Genomic DNA, 7397 nt, shown 5'->3' with positions numbered 1-7397 from the left:
AAACCATGATAGCAGACTGCGCACCACCTCAACCGAGCCAAGGCGCGTTCTTGCAGCCTCAGTGTTTCAACATATCCTTTATGAACCTTCTTGTGTTAATTGGGGGAACCAACTACGCACCAGTAAACACGCAGCATAGTAGAGCGAGCGTTAAAATGACAAATTTCGGCCATTGCAAGCAATTGAGTTACAAACCAGGTGAATTTAAGGGACTCGTACAAGTCGGAGGCGCGATGCGAAGCACGAACGCGCTGCCAACAAAGGCACATTGCGGCAAGGGAATCGACCACAACGAAGAAAGCTGCGCGACCACTACACGTAGACCAGAAGTAGCCGCGTCGTAATCTGAATAAAATGAAAAAAAAAATTCTACCCGAACTACGTAGATGACGGCGTTTCACTGGCAAATCCAACCGAGGAGCTCCTACATTTTATCCTGATAGGATTGGAGAGAGGAAAAGAAAACACACCCATCAATTCCGGACAAAAGCATTTTTTCGAAAGGAAGGTATTTACGAACGCAGCTCTTTCGTATTTCATAAAATATTACTATAACAATCAAATCATCCGCAGATCTATCCTTGAGACGCTTGTAGTTTTATGCTCATTATTGCCATAAACAACACCCATTGGTTTTCCATAACATTCTTAATTACTCTGCGCGAGCGCGAGACAAACTAACTTTAAAAACAATATTTTTCTATTAGTCGGAAGGTTGACAATTCCCATTAAAGCTTAGATATTAATTTTATCGCCCAATAACGTATTTCTCTCTCTCTCTCTCTCTCCACAATCAATATGTTCATGACAGAATCTTACAATATTTCCCAGTGGCCTAACAATTTAAATCGATGTCCAAGACAGCTAGATATGGGTGCGAATGCAAAAAGGTAAAATGTTGTTTTCCTCCGGAATACACAAGGCGCATTCAAAACACTCTTCCTTGATGGTATTCAGGAAACGTTGTAGTGATGTCGTCCTTGCGACACCAGGAGTATTCCGCCACACACCGTGCCCCGGAGTTGGAGCCATTTACAACACCTGTGTCTCCCTATAATAACAGAGACGTGAAAATTTACGGCCAGTGCCTTTTTCGCATGCTTCTTCCACTTTCTGAGCAACGCGATGCCTTCCTTCTGGCTGACATAAACACTGCGTGGCGCAGGTCACCCATGCGCTCGGAAGGGCTCGATTGTCGGCTTACATAAGCACGGTGGGCCGGGCCGTGCGCTGGGCCGCGAGCTGAAGGTCTGAGTATAATAAGAGAACATCTTGCTGGGCTAGTTGGTAATTCATTGTAAAGTAAATGCGCCAAAAACCACACAAACACACAAGACAAAAGAACGGGACAGAGCGCCACTCACAACTGTTGAGTTGTGAGTGGCGCTCTGGTCCGTTTTCTTGTCTTGTGTGTGTGTGTGGTTTTTGGCGCCTTTACTACGAGGGTCTGAGGTTCAGCTGAGAGACTACCGCGGTCGCTTGAGGTCTGCGCGCAATTTCGGGCAGTCGTGCGAGGCTGGCTTAGTTATAACTTCGTACAAAAGTTACCACAAAACGCAAGACACTCACAAGAAAGGTGGACGGGACATCGCGTTGTCCTGTCCACCTTTCTTGTGAGCGTGTTGTGTTTTGCGCTAACTTTTGTACGAAGAATAATGCACCGAGTAGCCCAGCAACAAGTGTTACTTTTGTTATAACGTTTTGCGGGCCCGATGCGGACCATATAACTGTGGTGTACTAGCCACAACCGGTACATTGAGGTGTACACCATTGTTTTCGCCTTTTTCCACAATCACAATAACATCGCATTTTTGAACATCATCACACGTCAGGCACAATCATCGAAGGCATGCCAGAACTTAATTCCGAAGTGGTTCATAGCCAATATAATCGAAACTCTCTACAGTGCAAGATATTGGTACATCCTGACTGCTTCGAAATAACAAAGTCATAGCAAAGTGGACAGTATGAGAATTTCCGCTTTGAAGTTCTTTAGTCATAACTATGATCACAATGCAGACCATGTTGCCTTGACAAAAGGCGGTTGCTAAAACTTGATGCAGCCCTTGCTATAAGCCTAAGCAACTAGCAGTGCTCCTGCGGTTGCTCTGCTGAGTTAGTAGCCGTTCGCGAACAGCGCATTGTAAGTGATGATGACTTACGAAAAGTTACATTGAAATATGATGAAGATACATAGGATAGAGAAAGCTGCCAAAAACAACTCGAATGAAAATACCCCTCTCGCAGCGCTGAATGCACAATGGGCTGAAATCGATAGAAAACATAAATGTTGGCAAAGCAAGATAAACGTTTTGCATAAAAGAGCAATAACTAAACAAAAGAGGAAGGAGGTATCTAACATCAGCGAAAACCGCCAAGGTAGGGCCTCGCTTAGCGGTATTACAGCCACAGGAGGAATTTTCATAACTGCTTGATGCTCCTCATTATACTTGAACACTTACTTTATGGCCTGCTCACTTTATTGCACGCATTTTAAAGGGCTCCCAGCTGGCATCTCAGACATTCATCTGTCCACTCTGCTGCGGTACACGGCGTGGTGTTATGCAAGGAATATTGTATACCCGTCCCTTGAGTTGTGTCGTGCACTCTAAGAAATATACGAGTGTTAAGGAACCCCTCTCGAGAGAGTAAGGGCTTTTCCCACACCTCACAGCTTTGTCAAGAATCACCGCGCTTCTTCTAGCCAGATTGCAGGACGTAACTTCCTGCAGCGGTGGATTACTCCTTTCGCTGTGAAACGTTAGGCCAAAAATTGCTGCCGAGAGAAGAATTTACCCGCTCAAATCTTAGTCGGGAAAAGGTTTTGCCACCTCTTGGCTAGCACCGGGAGGTAAGTGTTTAGAGAGAGAGAGATGAAGAGTAAAGGCCGGGATGTTATCCTGGAGGATGTTCCGGATGGCTACCTACCACTAGGAAAGAAGCAAGTGGGGGCTGAAAAAGAGAAGGAGAGAAGGGGTGATTAGCACAGTCAAAATTGGAAGGCAATGTTTGCGTTTAAATACGTTTAAGCTGCACTTTGCACTAGAGTTCGCAAAATGTGTTCAGACAAAAGCAACAAGACTCAACAAGTATAAGCTGCACTTTGAGTTATGTTCCTTCTTACTGAATCCATTTTGCGAACTCTGATCAAACCGGCCGGATATCCACACATCACTTCAGCTTTAAAGTTTCGACCGCTTAATAAACGATGAAACAGTCCAGACTACAGTTGCACAGCGCAGAAAATCATCATTCGAAAGCAGTTTCATGAAGAACGGTATGTACAAGGTTCTCCTTTCATGAATGTAGCTCATCCTGTTACTTAGTTCACTGTAAATGTTAACGAGCCTCCTGATGCGGGGCGAACGCGGGCAGCGGAAAGAGCGCAGTCATCCGACAACCCTGGCGAGTAATGCGACCAGCAACCTTGGGGAGGAAGACGAAAGATCCAGAGGCAAGATGGACGCTGGACAGTACCCACCCGAGTAATGTTTCCCAACTGAACTTTCTCTATTTTAATAAACTGCTGCTGCAAAAAGTACAAAGGCATCCTCCCCTCGTTAATTCGCACCCCAATGCAAGAACCCGCTACAATTGTGTTAAAAAAACAATCTAGCTGGCTTCACTGACGCTCACCTTTCAGTATTCACACCCCAATAACCCCTCAATACAAAAATTTATTCAGATTAATGTTTCCCTGCAAATCGGGAAGGTTTACAGAGATGTAGCGCAAATTCTTTCCTAGAGTCAATGGCTCGGTCGTTTCAGGGAAGCAGTTTTCCTCGGAGAAACTGATGTACTGAAACGAAAGACACCACAGGATGGTACAGGTTCTATGAACGCAGCGGTAGAGCTGCAATTGTTTAGCAGAAACTTCTGCAGTTAAGAAACAGTCTTTTCTTAGTCTTAGGCATGCAAATGCATGCCTTCGCTAAATGGTCCTTAGTCTTTGCTGAAGTGCTCTCATGGAAAAAAGTTTACGGGATGCCAATGCGTTGCAAAGAAAAAAAAATTCCGTTGCCTCACTAGCCAGTCACTAGAATTTGTTCCAGATAGGGAACGTACGTCCCCTCACGCATTTGTGATCTTCATTGGCCTGCCTTGCCTTATCTCGCTGCAGTATGTTTTTTTTTTGTTTTTCATGCGCAAGCATCCCGTTTACTTTTGTCCTTGACTGTATGCGCGTCGATTTCTCCCTGTTGCTTAGAAAGAGTTTACATTCAGAGGAATGAACAGCAGCAGTATTTTGCGGAAGATGCAAGTCACAGGTCACCATACAGCTATGCTGTACTAAGCAAGCGACTACAGTCCAATCATTTTCCAACTCTTTTCTTTTTCTTCGAGGTAGGGCGCAGGCAGTTCTATTATCCACTCAACAAGGCATTTCACTTAGATAAATTAGAGAGAGTCAGCACATACTGAACAGAATATACAGCAGGCGGTGTAGTCTTCCTCAGAGTCTTCCAATTTTTGGAGTGAGAGGGTGCATTTTTTCCGCCCTAAAAGTCATTGTGCTCGAAAAACTTAAAGAATGACTGATCATGATATTTTATTCCATGTAATTTATGTGGGCTGTGCACAACATAAGTAATCCGGGAGATTTCTTTAGTTTTGTGCTTGTGCTTAGCCTCATTTTGGATTGCCTTGAATTCGGATGACACGAATACTCTCCTAGGCCCCTGGAGATTTGCGGCCGTGAGATTTCCTGGTAAGTCTTACGACTTAGCACTGGCACAGCTTTTAACAGGAGGCACGTAGCTGACATGTCACGCCTATCCCACCGCAGCGCTGACTACTGTGATACAGCAGTCGAGCAGCCGGGCCCTCTTGGAGAGAACAATGGGTGATCGTCGAGGCGGTGTCGGTGGCTTGCGCTGTAATTGCTGCGCCACGTGGGGCCACTTATCACGCACAAAAAGTCTTTGTGGCGCCGACGATGTCCGGAAGATAGCGAAGAGTCAGCGGGGGTGTGGCTTCCTAGGCTCCACCGTAGAGGCCTGTATACTTGTTGCAATCCTGTTATAAACTTTACAGCAAAACAGACACAGACCGCAATGAAGACGACACACAAGTGCTAAAACGTTTTGGTAGATCGATAGGAACTATGTCGCTCAAAAAGACGTATTAATGTGTACTCGCTGCTATTCCAAAATTTAGGGGAATCCCCTTGTCTATAGCTAGTTGCTTTGTAATATGTGAGTTATTAGTGATAAGCACCAACCTCAGCGCAGCCTTGCGGCAACAAAGAAAAGCTTTACAGCTTTCACAGAAACTTGGTAGTTGAAAAATGCTTCTTCGTTAGGGTATGAAACCCGGGGATCGAACCTTTGTAGCTGCGTGGCTGTGCTTGCATGGCTGATAAATCAAATCAGATCAAACGCTTCAATTTCTTTCTTACCAACGAGGAAAGAGGATGCTGCGGAAAAATGCCTGTAACGCCTAACGAGGCCTCAGATCCCTTGTACAGTCTGCTGTACAGGGCAACGAAAAAAGTCGACATGCTTCACATAAAAGGCTCGCATATTGCATCAAATGCAGTCGCAAAAGAGCAACAAAGCACAACATAAAACAATATTTTATACGCGGAGAAGAAAATATGCAGAATGCAGCGCAGCGCGATGGATATGCCACCGGTTGCTCAAAAGAAAAGAGGACAGTATGTGACAATTATAATATGGACATATCAGAACACCAGAGCTCCAGATTTAGGATTTTACACGTTGGTGAGCATCAAACAGCGTTTGGTAATTTCTTTATAAGCTTCCATAGAAACAGTGATTTAATCGTGACACGGAAAAGAATTTAAGACGGTTCGCGTTTGGCAGACAATTTTTTTCCTTTCACGTAATTGGTATGTGTTCTCAGTACCAGCTTTCTTTGTGTTCGAAGGTGGTAATGCAATAGAGAAATGAGTAATTACTTCATGATAATATACTTGCTTTCACCGCCATGCTTAAGAGATTCGAACACATCAAACTGCGCTGAATATTAGTAATAATACATTTCGTAATAATCCACTTTGACTCAGTTAACAAAAAGGGTTGAACTTAAACTCATGACAAGGTAGCGATGTGTGGAAATTAAAATGACAGGTTTCACATTCAGACAGTGGAAGAAAGCAAAGCGGTGTTGGGTACCAAACGCTATATAATGATGTTGTAGCTGCAAGTAATGAGAGGAAAGGAATATGGACAGGTTATCTAATGCGAAACGAATACAATCAATGATGGCTTAGCGTTACGGAAAGGATTCAAAAAGAGAGCAAGCGCAGCAGGGCCTGACAAATAGTCCGGTGTGCAGATAAGATTAAGCCATTTGCGTGAATAGGGTGATCACAGCTCCTACAGGACAGGCTTTATTGAAAGAATATGGGAGAGGCCTTTGTGCTGGAGGGGTCCCATCTGGGCTGATGATGATGTTCCATTCGGTAACAAATCACAACCTTGCGGCGATTAGTTTTTGCAGAACTCTCCTCGCCGGTATGACTACAAAAGAAGGAAGCCAAAATACCACCACTCTTCGTGAGGTCGACCGACCTATGCGTTCTCCTTTGACGCCTTTTATTTTTATTTTTTCACAATGCGAGCGCCTGCCTATTGCACAACGCCTTCGCCTTTTTTCCCCTTATCTTTGTCTAAAATCTCCATTGCCACTCCGCGTCTGGGGGACATCAAAGCAAATGGCACGCTTTGGTTAATCTTGCCGACTTTCTTTCTTGTGCGGTCTTTCCTCTCTCCCCTTTTGCAAAGCCTACACGAAGTTCGGGAGTACTGTGTAATGCGCTGCCGATGGTGGATGCCACTGTCCTCAAGGTAGATCGCAAGGGCGAATGTCTGTCTTCATTTAGAACGATGGGTGTGATAAGGTCTGCCAGATAGCGCCGGCTGCGCTAAATGCGATACTTGAAAAATATACAGCATCTTTTCATACCTTGTGTTCTTCTCAGCGAAAAAAAAAACCGTTGCTGTCAATGAAATAAATTTATAAGTGTTTTGAGGAGCTCCTAACAAGCCTGGAAGTTTAAAGAGGACCAGTGCTCGTTCGGATGTTCATTACCACCCTGACTAGTGCTGTTCAGGGGCTCGCGCTTAGAGTGTGACCTTCGCAAGTTTAGTTATCACTGGCCCTTACCAGACGTGCTCCCATTGGTCCTCATCAGCCCGTTTCACTTAAGGCAGTATACACATTGTACGTTCAACCTCGAATCTTGCTCATGCTGTCATCAGCATTTAGCTTTGCTTCTGGTCGACCTTGCGAAGACATTTGACTGTGTCCGCTATTCACTTTTATGCTCTCTTCTAAAGCTAGCTTCCCAATTTATTTATTTATTTATTTCGGATACTTTCCAGGCCCAAAGGCATTACAGAAAGGAGTGGTAAGGTACATAAAGTGAACAG

This window comes from Amblyomma mixtum, chromosome 9, assembly GCF_055824585.1.
Source record: "Amblyomma mixtum isolate Tamu chromosome 9, ASM5582458v1, whole genome shotgun sequence".
NCBI classification, from domain to species: domain Eukaryota; kingdom Metazoa; phylum Arthropoda; class Arachnida; order Ixodida; family Ixodidae; genus Amblyomma; species Amblyomma mixtum.
Note: the sequence above shows the minus strand (reverse complement) of the source record.